This window comes from Bos grunniens, chromosome 20 (assembly GCF_055505025.1).
Source record: "Bos grunniens cultivar Pamir isolate PY7600 chromosome 20, Bosgru_T2T1.0, whole genome shotgun sequence".
Classification (NCBI taxonomy): domain Eukaryota; kingdom Metazoa; phylum Chordata; class Mammalia; order Artiodactyla; family Bovidae; genus Bos; species Bos grunniens.
Window position 1 is genome coordinate 24,883,240 of NC_141184.1, and position 14,878 is coordinate 24,898,117.

Genomic DNA, 14,878 nt, shown 5'->3' on the forward strand with positions numbered 1-14,878 from the left:
TGCAGTCACCATCTGTAGTGATTTTGTTCAGCACTAAAAAGAAGTGAGCTATCAAAGCCATGGAATGATATTGAACAAACTTGAATACAAGTGAAATAATCTGAAAAAACTATATTCTCTGTGATTCCAACCATATGGCAGTAAGGTCACTGGCCCTATTCCATAAAGTTGATTTAAGAATCTGGACAACCCAGAGGGATGGTATGGGGAGGGAGGAGGGAGGAGGGTTCAGGATGAGGAACACATGTATACCTGTGGCGGATTCTTGTTGATATATGGCAAAACCGATACAATATTGTAAAGTTAAAATAATAAAAAAAAGAATCTGTTACTATATCAAAGAAATAAAAAGTGCTTATTTTTTGCCTACTCTGTGACCTTTATATGCAATCTCTCATTCTTACAATAATTCTTTAAAGCAGATGATACTGACTTCCATTTTACATATGAGTGATCTATAGCTCAGAGAAGTTAGGTTAATTGCTTGAGGAACACAGCTGATATCTGCAAACTATATTATATTCTGCGTAAGGTAAAACTACGGGGACAATAAAAAGTTAAGTGGTTGCCAGTGTTGGGTTGCCAGAATATGAATTAATGAATTTGGTAATCACAGAGGATTTTTAGGATTGAAAAAAATCTCTGTTTGAAGGATTTATATCATCATATATGTATTTGAACCCATTTAGCGTACAACATCAAGAGTGAAGACTCATGTAAATTATGGGTTTTGGGTATGTTGTGTCACTGTAGGTTTATTAATTGTAAAAAAATTAATTATGCCGTTCAGTGATTTGATGATGGATAAATCTATGGCTGCTGCTGCTGCTGGTAAGTCGCTTCAGTCATGTCCTACTCTGTGCGACCCCATAGACGGCAGCCCACCAGGCTCCCCCGTCCCTGGGATTCTCCAGACAAGAACACTGGAGTGGGTTGCCATTGCCTTCTCCAATGCAGGAAAGTGAAAAGTGAAAGTGAAGTCGCTCAGTCTCTACTCTTAGCGACCCCATGGATTGCAGCCTACCAGGCTCCTCCGTCCATGGGATTTTCCAGGCAAGAGTACTGGATTGGGGTGCCATTGCCTTCTCCGTGAATCTATGGAGAAGGGTGTATATAGGAATTCTCTGTAACTTTCTCTCAGTTTTACTATGAACCTGCTCTAAAATAATATCACAAACGCATGGTGGTGTTTTTCAATTTCCAGATGTTATTTATAGCCTGAGTAATATGGAACCAAGCATATTGGTGACCATTGTATCTTTACAGTCCTCAAAACCAGCTCTAATACATCATTAAAAAGTGTGAGAGTAAAAAACAAAGCTTTTACTTTACCACTCTGTGCTAACTTAGTTTTGAATAAGAAGAATATATTTATGAAAGCAAGCTCATGAAACCTTTGAAGTTTAGAAACATAATTTAATTTTACTCAAACTCCAATTTAGTATTTATCACAGATAATCTTAATTATCCTAGAGCAGTAAAAAGGAATTACTAATATTTACCTCAAGATAATACAATAGGTCCAAAAGAAAAGAAAAACTATTTTGTGAAAATTCTTTGTAAGGTGTATAGTGCTATATTTACAGATTCATAATGCCAATTGCAAAGGGTGCAGGATAGTTGTATGAGGTCTAACTAAAAGTAAGATTTTTCTATATGAGAGGAGTAAACAGGTTTGTTTAGAATCTATACAAATATATAATATATATACATATTCTAGAATAGCAGTGCAAATATAAAGCATGTTGTATAACATGTATGGAAACCTCATGACATGACTTTATGATTCAAGGAGACATAATGAGTTAACTATAATTTTATATATTTTGGGCTTACGAAGAGTTTGCTGATCTATTTTGCATTATTCAGACAAAGCAGTATACTTTGCTCTTTGCTCCTGGCTTCTGGCATTGGGATCTTGAGTATGAAGCACACCCTTTAACCTTCTAAACTGATTATCTTACTACTTTTTTGTTTATGACAAAGCACAAACTCACCAAGAAAATATGCATAGGTCAGTTTTGTATAAACCAAAGCATAATGTCATATTCATCCAAAGATACTTGGAAATTAGCAGAAATAAACTGTTCCTGAGCATTTCCAAAAATACTGCCTTCCATTTATTTAACATAATTCCTCATAGTCTTGGGCTTCCCAGGTGGGCACTAGTGGTAAAGAACCCACCTGACAATGCAGGAGACATAAAAGATATGAGTTTGACCCCTGGGTCAGGAAGATCCCCTGGAGGAGGGCATGGCAAATGACTCCAGTGTTCATGCCTGGAGAATCTTATGCACAGAGGAACCTTGTGGGCTACAGTCTATAGCGTCACAAAGAGTTGGACATGATTGAAGTGGCTTAGAGTGCACTCATGCCTCATTGTGTTGACATGAAGTTGACTCTTGAACAACAGGGCTTTGAACTGAAAGAGTTCACTTATATGAAAAGTTTTTCACCAGATTTACAGTTGACCCTCCATATTAGTTGTTGCACATCCACGGGTTAAACCAACAGTGGATCATGTGCTATATTTATGATCCTCAGTTGGTTGAAATCCTAGGATACAGAATCCACATTTTCAGGTGATCAACTGTGGTATATAGCATTTCCAGATTTTGATATGTTCACTGGGTCCTGAACCATCCATGGACACCAAGTTCAGTTCAGTCACTCAGTTGTGTCCAACTCTTTGCGACCCCATGGATTGCAGCATGGCAGGCTTCCCTGTCCTTCACCAACTCCCAGAGCCTACTTAAACTCATGTTAATTGACTTGGTGATACCATCCAATAATCTCATCCTCTGCCATCCCTTCTCTTCTCACCTTCAATCTTTCCCAGCACCAGGGTCTTTTCCAATAAGCCAGTTCTTTGCATCAGGTGGCCAGAGTATTGGAGTTTCAGCTTCAGCATCAGTCCTTCCAATGAACATTCAGGACTGATTTCCTTTAGGATGGACTGGTTGGATCTCCTTGCAGTTCAAGGGACTCTCAAGAGTCTTCTCCAACACCACAGTTCAAAAGCATCAATTCTTCGGCACTCAGCTTTCTTTATGGTCCAGCTCTCACATCCATACATGACTATTGGAAAAACCATGGCTTTGACTAGATAGATCTTTGTTGGCAAAGTAATGTCTCTGCTTTTTAATATGCTGTCTAGGTTGGTCATAACTTCTCTTCCAAGAAGCAAGTATCTCTTAATTTCATGGTTTAATCACCACATGCAGTGATTTTCAAGCCCCCAAAGTAAGTCTCTCAATGTTTCCATTGTTTTCCCAACTATTTGCCATGAAGTGATAGGACCAGATGCCATGATCTTAGTTTTCTGAATGTTGAGTTTTAAGCCAAATTTTTCACTCTCCTCTTTCACTGTCATCAAGAGGCTCTTTAGTTCTTCTTCTTTCTGCCATAAAGTAGTGTCATCTGCATATCTGAGGTTATTGATATTTCTCCCGGCAATCTTAATTCCAGTGTGTGCTTCATCCAGCCCAGCATTTCTCATGATGTACTCTGCATTTAAGTTAAATAACCAGGGTGACAATATACAGCCTTGACATATTCCTTTCCCAGTTTGGAACCAGTCAGTTGTTCCATGTCCAGTTCTAACTGTTGCTTCCTGACTTGCATACAGATTTCTCAAGAGGCCGGTCAGGTGGTCTGGTATTCCCATCTCTTTCAGAATTTTCCACAGTTTATTGTGATCCACACAGCCAAAATCTGTGTGGATACCAAAACACAACTATAATTCTCTCATCTACTCATTTTGAAATGATTCCACTAGGCTGATGACATCAAGAGCCTCATGGTGTTTCCATGTTACTGGTAACAAACAGGACAGTATAGATTGATAAAACTCTATCCAAGTTTACTACAGGTGAGTTTTAACCTCTTGCTGAATTCTTCATTGTTCAATGGAGACTAAATTACTAAATTTTTAGCGTTTTAAATAAAACTTTTGAGAAGATTAAAAGATAAAATTCCTGGTTGTATCTGTTTCTTGTTTGGTTTTGTTTGAATATTCTTTTGAAAACGGTTATGATGGAGGACTTTTAATCATAATGATGAAAAATCAAAACTCTAAACTCAGTAAATATTTTTATGTAGAACATTTTCCTTCCAGATTTCCTTTATATACTTTATTATATGATTCTTCAAAAACTTAACTTAATTAAAATACCTGAACATTATTTTGCACATATTCTATGGAAATGAGGTTGTTTTTGTTTTTGTTTTTGTTTCCTATAAAAAAAGTTTGGGTTTTCTGCTACACCTCCCCCTTCCCCCTCCACACATGCATATACAAACACTTAGCATAACACAGCTGTGAAAACACTTGGGATAGAGGGATAGTGTACGGTAAAGCAGGAAGTTAGTTTGTTAAAGCTATGTATTGATGTGAAAGGAACATCCTATTGCTTGAAAGAATGCATTGGTTATGCAAAAGGAAGTTAGAACTATGAAATACATTTGATGGCAATTTTCAACACAGAGTTTCTGGCCCTTGCTATTGCTGTCAGAGACAGAGTTCTCATCAATACAGGAGGCTTATTACAGAATGTACAAGACACCTAGATTGAATCAGGGCTTTAGCTCTACCTTTTAAAGTAAATAATATTATATCAAACTTTTCAGATATAGATGTCAATATGAATATATATTGATACATTTGAAGTGTGAGTATTGCCAGGGATATCTTTGTTCCAAAGTCATAGGAGCAAAAAATGTGTTACATGGAGAATGATTAAGAGGTATGCGTGAAATCTTAGGCATTAACTCTAATGTTTATCCTTATACCATTAATTAATGACCAAATAAGGGCTTTGCAGGTGGCTCAGTGTTAAAGAACCTGCCTGCCAATGCAGGAGATGCAGGAGGCATGGGTTCAATCCCTAGATTGGGAAGATACTCTGGAGTAGGAAACTGCAATCCCTAGATTGGGAAGATACCCTGGAGTAGGAAACTGTACCTCCCTTCAGTATTCTTGCCTGGAGAATTCCATGGGCAGAGAGCCTGGTGTGCTGCGGTCCATGGGAGAGCAAAGAGTCTGACACAACTTAGTGACTGAGCATGCACACATGCACACCATGACTGAATAAGATATTCTCTCATCTTGACACTCTATGCTTGAGAGCCTTCTCCCTTGATAGGTAAAAGATTTGTGATTATGCACTGAAACCATTATGAGATTCATTTGCTTATAGACGGCTTTAACTCTTAATTTCTCTTTCTCATCCTCTTTGTTCTTTGAGAGTAGTTAGAAGTGAAAAACAAGTGTGCTAAATCAGATCAAGTCTGTGATTTTCTACAGCTAAGGAAATCACCAATTTGTTATTTTCCTAACCAGATCTCTATCTCAGGCCCTGCCAGTGCTCTTCTCTGCATTAACATTTCTGACCATACAATAAATGCAAAACCATCAGAAGCTCAATGTTGTTTTTACTTAGCAAATTATCTTATCCTAAGTATGCCATTAAATCTGTACTGTGGTACTCATGCTCAAATAGTCTGCCCAAATTGCTGCAAGGTGATGTTATCTGAAAACCCACTAAACTATAACGACTGATCTTCCTCAATCATACAGCACAGTCAAGAGTTGCTTTTGTTTTGTTGATCCTTGGATATGACATTTTTGCCGAAGCTCAATATGATATAGTCACCAAGATTAAACAGCTTTTAACCTTGGAGGGAAGAAATAATCAAGGAATGTATACAATTGAGTAAAATTTGAGTTTATCCTTGATTGTAAGAGGAGGCTTATTATTAACCATAACAAAAAGAGTTGAAGAATTCTTTTTAGTAAAGTAGAAGATAGGCATTCTTAAAAGTGTAAAAAAAATGAAAGTATTTTGTGTTAATATTTAAGGTTAATTTTTTCTTTTTCTAATTATTTTTAAAAATTGAACTACGGTTAATTTACAGTGTTATTTTATTTTCAGGTGTATGTCAAAGTGATTCAGCTATGTATATATTATATGTGTGTGTATATGTATATACACATATACATATATATATATATATATATAACATTTTCCAGATTATTTTGTTATAAATAATTATTACAAGATATTAAATACAGCTATCTGTGTATTAATGTATAGTAGTCCTTATTGTTTATATATAGTAGTGTGTATGTGTTAATACAAAACTCCTAATTTAAAACAAATTCTGAATCAAAGTAAGATTAAAAGTGTTTTATTGATTTTATTATTGTTTAAAATGAGTAAATACTCATATAACTAAAAGTAGTCATCAGTTTTCTATTATTTTATTCCTAGGGCAGTAAAAAACAAATACTTTAAGAAAAATGACAATAATGTTAACTGTTCCATAAATCTGGGTCATCCAAATTTTAAAGTACTGTAGGGAAAAGCCACTACAAAATAAATTTAAAGGCTCAAGGAGAACAAATCCCAAAGGTTAGTTCCCACCAGGAAGAATAAAAATTTGCTAGGGTTTCTGGGAAGTTCAATTATAGGAACAGACAACAAGAGATTTTCAGCCAATTTGAAACTAATTCACTGTGTTCTGGAAGAAAAAGGCAGTTGCACAGATAACATCAGCTTGAAGCTAAAAGTTGTAACCTTAGGAGAGACACTAACAAATGGGCCTTATAGTTTGGGCTCCAAGCAAAGAAAGAGGATAGTGATAAAGAGAGAAACAAAGAAAGAGACAAAATTATATTCTGTCATGCTCACTCTCCACAGCTAATAAAATAAGTTGAAAATAGTCCAATGATTCAAGGAACATGATATATTTTGATTATTATAAATAAAATGCAGTAAAAAATAAATCAAGGGCATAGAAAAAACTGTAGAAATATGGCAGAAGAACAAAATCTGTAAAGTAAGAAGATATGTAGCCCAAAATAATAAAACACATGTTTGCCAATCCGTTTTGCAGCAGTTCCTTGTTCAGTTTTCGCTATGTTTGTATGCCCTATTTTGCATTTCTCTTGTGTTTCTTTTACAAAAATTGATCCAGATATGTAACTGCAGACATACAATTCCAAAGCAATATGTAATAACATACATAGCAGTGTCTTATAATATGTTTAAAAGAAATAAAAGAAGCTATCAGTTCAGTTGAGTTCAGTCACTCAGTCGTGTCCGACTCTTTGCGACCCCATGAATCACAGCACGCCAGGCCTCCCTGTCCATCACAAACTCCAGGAGTTTATCCATACTCATGTCCATTGACTCAGTGATGCCATCCAGCCATCTCAACCTCTGGCGTCCCCTTCTCCTCCTGCCCCCAATCCCTCCCATCATCAGAGTCTTTTCCAATGAGTCAGCTCTTCACATGAGGTGGCCAAAATACTGGAGTTTCAGCTTTAGCATCATTCCCACCAAAGAAATCCCAGGGCTGACCTCCTTCAGAATGGACTAATTGGATCTCCTTGCAGTCCAAGGGACTCTCAAGAGTCTTCTCCAACACCACAGTTCAAAAGCATCAATTCTTCAGCACTCAGCCTTCCTCACAGTCCAACTCTCACATCCACACATGACCACAGGAAAAACCATAGCCTTGATTAGACGGACCTTTGTTGGCAAAGTAATGTCTCTGCTTTTGAATATGCTATCTAGGTTGGTCATAACTTACCTTCCAAGGAGTAAGTGTCTTTTAATTTCATGGCTGCAGTCACCATCTGCAGTGATTTTGGAGCCCCCAAAAATAAAATCTGACACTGTTTCCCCTGTTTCCCCATCTATTTCCCATGAAGTGATGGGACCGGATGCCAGGATCTTTGTTTTCTGAATGTTGAGCTTTAGGCCAACTTTTTCACTCTCCACTTTCACTTTCATCAAGAGGCTTTTGAGTTCCTCTTCACTTTCTGCCATAAGGGTGGTGTCATCTGCATATCTGAGGTTATTGATATTTCTCCTGGCAATCTTGATTCCAGCTTGTGTTTCTTCCAGTCCAGCATTTCTCATGATGTACTCTGCATAGAAGTTAAATAAGCAGGGTGAGAATATACAACTTTGACGTACTCCTTTTCCTATTTGGAACCAGTCTGTTGTTCCATGTCCAGTTCTAACTGTTGCTTCCTGACCTGCATATAGATTTCTCAAGAGGCATATCAGGTGGTCTGGTAGTCCCATCTCTTTCAGAATTTTCCACAGTTTATTGTGATCCACACAGTCAAAGGCTTTGGCATAGTCAATAAAGCAGAAATAGATGTTTTTATGGAACTGTCTTGCTTTTTCCATGATCAGAGCATATATTTCCGAAAAAGTGTGGGCATATAGAAAAATGAGATCTTTACATTTGCAATGTAATATTGTCAGCTTTAAATAACTTCAACTATTCCAAATATGCTTTAAATAACATCAATATTATGACAGAAAATAACACTTTTTCTATTCCTTTAAGTTGAATAGCACTTTACTTTTTGACCTACAAAAAAATACAATTTCATAAGATTTATTCTAATACATTTTCAGCTATTCTAGTCTACATGATAAGATGAGTAAGTACATAGCACAGTTTGTAATCATTTATTCCTGATCTATTGTTTCACTGTTTAAAAGTATATATTTACTAGTATGCATGAACAGTTCTAATACTTAGAAATTTTGAAAGATACATATGCATAAATTAAATTTTCCTTGATATAAATTTATATAGTTATTGGAAATGTTCACCCACTTAAAAAACTTAGAAGTCTCTGCTTTTTCAAAAAAGCTATAAAACATACTTTCTGAGAAGTCAGACTATTCATAAAGTTATTATTACAATAAAATGCTTTTATAGTAAATATTAATCAGATTGTTTACATTCAGCATATAAGGTTGACAAGGGTATATCATTCATTAAAAATGGATTTTCTGAGTTATAATATAAGCAAGATAATTTTTATTAACAGGAGCACAGAAAGATCACAGTTCAGTCTTTATGCTCTTGTCATGAAGTCTAGGGAAAAGTAACCTTCCTAATCACATTACTCTTCTGAATATACTACACAAAACAGTGAATCTGCCTACCATTTCAGGAGATGGGATTGATACCTGGGTCAGGAAGATCCCTTGGAGTAGGAAATGGCCACCCACTCCAGTATTTTTGTCTGGAAAATCCCATGGAAAGAGAAGCCTGGTGGGTTACAGTCCATAGGGTCACAAAGAGTTACACACAACTTAGCGACTAAATGACATACGAACAACTTAGGGCAGCTGCTCTCAATCTAGGGTAACTGTGCCCTCTGGGGACATTTGCCAGTGTCTGTACACATTTTCATTTGTCACAGCTGTTGTAGATGTTGCGGATACACCCTAAGGTCTCTTCCAATAATCTCTACCCTCATGCTATCACCTCCCCAGTGGCCATTAAGTGTGGATGAGACTTTTGACTCCCTTTTCACCAATAGTATGTCAGAGGTAAAGGAGTCCCCTGCAGTGACTGTTTTTTTTTTGTTTTGTTTTGTTTTCATCATTTAAGACTCCATCTTAGCCATGGAATGAGGGTCTCTCTTTCTTGCTGGCATTAAAGAAGTAAGTTGCTATGATGTGAATATCATATCAAGAGGGTCACCTGGCAGGAAAGTATAGGTTATCTCTAAAAATTGAGGGTCTATCTTACAACTATAAAGTGCTGACTGTCAAAAATCCATATGAGTTGCTAAGAGAAGCCAAGCAACTGATGAAAACACAGCCCAGCCAACATCCTAACTATATGCCTTGTGAAACTCTGAGCAGAGGACATAGTTAAGCCAGGCCTAGACAACTGACCCACAGAAACTCTGAGATAGTAAAACGTTCATTTAAGGCTCTGCATTTATGATGATTTGTTATGTAGTAATAGAAAAGTAATATAGAGTACTACTGGCATCTAGTGGGTAGAGATCAGGGACTTTGTTAAACATCCTAAAATGCACAGGATGGCCCCTACAACAAAGAATTATCTGCTTTGATGTGACAATAATGTCTAGATTTAGAAAATGTGGGCCAGGATAGGGACCAAAGATAATCCCTGTCCCACAGCATCACCTCTGCCTTGGAGATGTACCCTTGCAGTAACTGATGGACTGCAACTATGAAACAGACAAAAACGACTTCCCCTGTACCTTTCCCCAAACTTTAAGCTGATGGGGAAGGAGAAGCAAAGCCTCCCTCCCCTACATGGCCATAAAAAATCCTTTGTTTCAAGGGGAGGGCCAGAAACAAAAATATATCTGCTTATGTAAGAGCTGGAGGAAATAGCCCTTACCCCAGGATTCAGGCACTGCTTATGGGAGTAGCTTACAGGGGTACCAAATCTTTGGGCTAAAGATACTGTGCCAAATCAAAGTGGAAGTGTTAGTCACTCAGTCATGTCCAACTCTTTGTGATCACATGGACTGTAGCCTGCCAAGTTCCTCTGTCCAGTGAATTCTCCAGGCAAGAATACTATAGCGGGTAGCCATTTCCTTACCCAGGGGATCTTCCTGACACAGAGACTGAACTCGGGTCGCTTGTATTTCAGGCAGATTCTTTACAGTCTGAGCCACTAGAAGTCTTGTAATACAGGGAAGAGGCAGAAAAATCTTTCCTGCACAAAACCAACCGTAGAAAGCAGACAGAGTTTGGCTCCTGAGAGGAGGTGGTACAGGAATGCTAGGAAGGCACCATCCACAGGCCAAGGTTCTTAGAACTTACCTAAGATCAAGCTGATATGCTACATAATAGGTCACCAGAGGTGTCCATGTCCTAAATCCAGGAATCTGTGAATATGTTACCTTACTGATAAAAGAACTTTCCAATTAAATTTAGGATCTTTTGAGGAGAAAAACACCACAGTGAATTCAATATAGTGATAAGTTTAATACAAGGGAGACATGAGAGTTGAAGATGAGAAGGCAAGGTGATGATGTAAGCTGAGTCAAGAATGCAGATGGCCTCTAGATGCTGGCAAAGGTAAGGAAGTGGATTCTTTTTTTTTTTTTTTAATTTTATTTTATTTTTAAACTTTACAATATTGTATTAGTTTTGCCAAATATCGAAATGAATCTGCCACAGGCATACCTGTGTTCCCCATCCTGAACCCTCCTCCCTCTTCCCTCCCCATACCCTCCTTCTGGGTCGTCCCACTGCACCAGCCCCAAGCATCCAGTACCGTGCATCGAACCTGGACTGGCAACTCGTTTCATACATGGTATTATACATGTTTCAATGCTATTCTCCCAAATCTCCCCACCCTCCCCTTCTCCCACAGAGTCCATAAGACTGATCTATACATCAGTGTCTCTTTTGCTGGAAGTGGATTCTTTTCAAAAGACTCTAGAAAGAACTAGCCCTGATGAACTTATGGCATTAGTTCAGTAATAAGCAGTTTGAACTCAAAAACTCCAGAATTCTAATTTTCAAAAATGTGGGTTGTCTTAAGGCATTGAGTTTGTGATAATGTGTTACTTTAGCAATAGGAAATCAACACAAGGTTGGACCAGAAGAACAAAGAAAACGTACTTCCTTATTGTGATACAAGTATGGCTCAGTCAGCTACCCAGCAGAGGAAGGAGGGTCAGAACAGGAGAAAGACCTTTTCTGTGACAAAAGTGATTGAAGGAGTAATGACAGCTGAGGCTGTACGAGGAACACTAAGTAAAACACTCTAGCACCTCAAGTACTAAGCCTATGGCAAAAACAGGAAGTAAATGAGGATTAAGATTACTACATTCTTTCATATCTAAGCATATTTTCTGCATCCCTTGACTAAGGACATGATTGTTAGGTTCTACTTTTTCTTTTAAATCTAGTAACCCATAGATACTATTTGTGTCTGTTAATTGCTCAGTCATGCACTACTTTTTGCAGCCCCATGGACTGTAGCCCTCCAGGCTCCTCTGTCCATGGAATTCTCCAGCCAAGAGTATTGGAGTGGGTTACCATGCTCTCCTGCAAGGGATCTTCCCAACCCAGGGATCAAACCCAGGTCCCCTGCATTGCAAGCAGATTCTTTACCATCTGAACCACCAGGGAAGCCCATAGATATAGATATTTGGGAGGTTGTAAATATCTATTTCATAGGTAATAATTCTACATTTTAATAGCATATTTCATCTTTGTGGGAGCCTATAACACTTGATTTAGAGTCTATTTCAATCAGATTTACCCAGACTTCTCCAATGGCCTACAAAGGCTGCAAAGGTGGCAAAATCAGTACATTTGGGACTGACAGATCCTCATAATCCTCACTCTGTTTCCAGGCTGGTAGCTTGCCACAAAAGAAAAACAGAATCAAGAGTGATTTTCTTCTTCACAATTGCAGAAACACCCAGGGCTGCTTTATTTCCTCCTAACCACACTAATTGTTTTGTCTAGAATAGATGTAGTTGTTCTTGGAATCTGGAAAATTAGAGTGCTGGGGATGCAATCTAGCTCCTATCTTTCCAGAAGCTGCTCTCCATAAAAGTACTAATTTATTTTGCTTTACTCATATGAGTAAGACACAGATAAATCATATCATTCTTTATTTTAAGTAAATGAATAAGCCTGTAAGAACTGAGTGTATGTATTTATCTATCCCTCTCCTTACTAAAGAGCTAATTAAAATGTCAGCAAAATGATTAAAGATTTTCCAAGGAAATTTGAGAAGAGACAGCAGTAGGAAAGGTGATTCAACACATTTTTAGAAGATAGAAAAGCAACAGTGTGATTGTAGCTGAATTAACAGAGGAGAGGAAGTGACAGCATAAGTCCCCCAGAAGGAAATCCTAATAAAAAAATCACAGGCAAATAAAAAAGAAACAGTAGCCAGACATAAGTAAGTGACCAGTAACCGCCTCATACCCACCACCTCCCTGCCCCAGCCAAATCCCTGAGATTGTCTACAGAAGAGTGCAAAATCCTGGGCCATTGATTCTAATTTACTTTGGAAAATAATTGTTAGTGTAGACATCATCACATGATTTTCTTCTCCCTCTAGCACTTATACCCTAAAACATAATATACAGAATTTTTATACTCATGTTTTATATATTTGCTCTTTTTTTGGGGGGGAGGGGAGCTTCCCTATTGGCTCAGATGGTAAAGAATCTGCTTGCAATGCAGGAGACCTGGATTCAACCCCAGGGTTGAGAAGATCCCCAGAGAAGGGAATGGCTACTCACTCCAATATTCTTGCCTGGAGAATTCTATGGACAGAGGATACAGTCCATGGTGTCACAAAGAGTCAGACACGTTTGAGTGACTAAAACACTTTCGTGAACAACTTCAAGAACAGCAAATGATGAAGATGAGTCAATTGATATAAAACTGGAGGATAGCATGAGGGTTGACTTTCTAATCTGTCTGAAAAGTAGTTGACACTTGCCTAACTGAAATCTCAGATCCAGGTAAGTTGTAGAGAGGTGCTGGTTTCTCCTCTTACACAAAGGAAATATTCATAAAACAAACAAACAAAAAATTTAATTAAATTAATAGATATCCAGACAGGTATACTGTTGGATACTTCTCCCTCAAAAATGAAAAATTTACCACACTGTGTTGCTAAATTATGCCAGTTAATAATTCTCCAACACAGATGCACGTTGACAATCATACAACCAGATTTCAATCAGAAACTTAATGCTTCACTGTTAAATATGTGTGTCCTGGACAATTAAGTTCCATTTGAAGAAATTTCTGACATGAAAGTCAAAAGAAAAATGAATAAAATAACTTAGAGGAAATGGAAATAGGCCAGTAAAAATAAATAGACTAACAAAAAAAGAATACATTTTGGTAGATGATAGAATTAACTGCTTTCACAAATCAGGAAAAGTATATTTTCGAAAGAAGCAGCAAGGAATAAAGAATGTCCCTAGAAATTAAGTATATTACAGCAGAAAAAGAAATCTGAAACACATTGGATAATTTTCTAGAACAGTGGCCTGTAAATTCTGTTTTTTCTCTAAAGAGCCAACTAGTAAATATTTGAAGCTTTGCAGGCCATATATTATCTGTTACCACTTCTCAGCTCCACCATTTTAGAGGGAAAGCACCCATGGAAATTATTTAAACAAACAAATGAGTAGGAGACTGAGCAGCAATAAAATTTTACAAAAACAGCAGACTGAAATTGAAGTTACTGACCCTTGCTGTAAAGAGAAGAATTTTTAAAAAGAAAATGATGGAAAAAGAAAGCTGGAATTGGAGCTCCAACCCGGATGTCTAAAAAAATTCTAGAAACAGAATATATCAAAAGCCAAGAGTAGATTATGAAAAAAATAATAGAATTCATTAGAATTAAAATATGCATGTCATAATATTAGAAAATTCAAAATGGATTTGTGGAATATTAAACAGAAGTAAAAATAATGCATTATATTTATATACCAAAATGTAGAAAGATGTTAAAATTAAATTAAAATTAAATTTTGTAAAACAGTATTTTATGATACCACATATGTAACATATATATGTATTACACTTAAACCTTACTCCTTGAATTTAAAAAATATATATATTTTCCACTCATACACTTTCATACTGAATTCTATTTTATCCTACATTGATACTTTTTATTGATAATTTGTCCTCCATAATTTGCTAGCATATTTTGAAATGTTGTTGTTCAATCATGTCCCATTCTTTGTGACCCCTTGGACTGTAGCACTCCAGGCTTCCCAGTCCTTTACACTCTCCCAGAGTCTGCTCAAACTCATGATGCTATCCAGCCATCTCATCCTCTGCTGTCTCCTCCTCCTGCCCTCAATTTTTCCCAGCATCAGTGTCTTTACCAGTGAGTCAGCTCTTCACATCAGGTGGCCGAAGTATTGGAGATTCAGCTTCAGCATCAGTCCTTTCAATGAATATTCAGTGTCGATTTACTGTAGGATTGACTGGTTGGATCTCCTTGCAGTCCAAGGTGACTAGCACCACATTTCTCTACCACCACAGTTCAAAAACTCTGTGTTTACTTTTTAATCTGT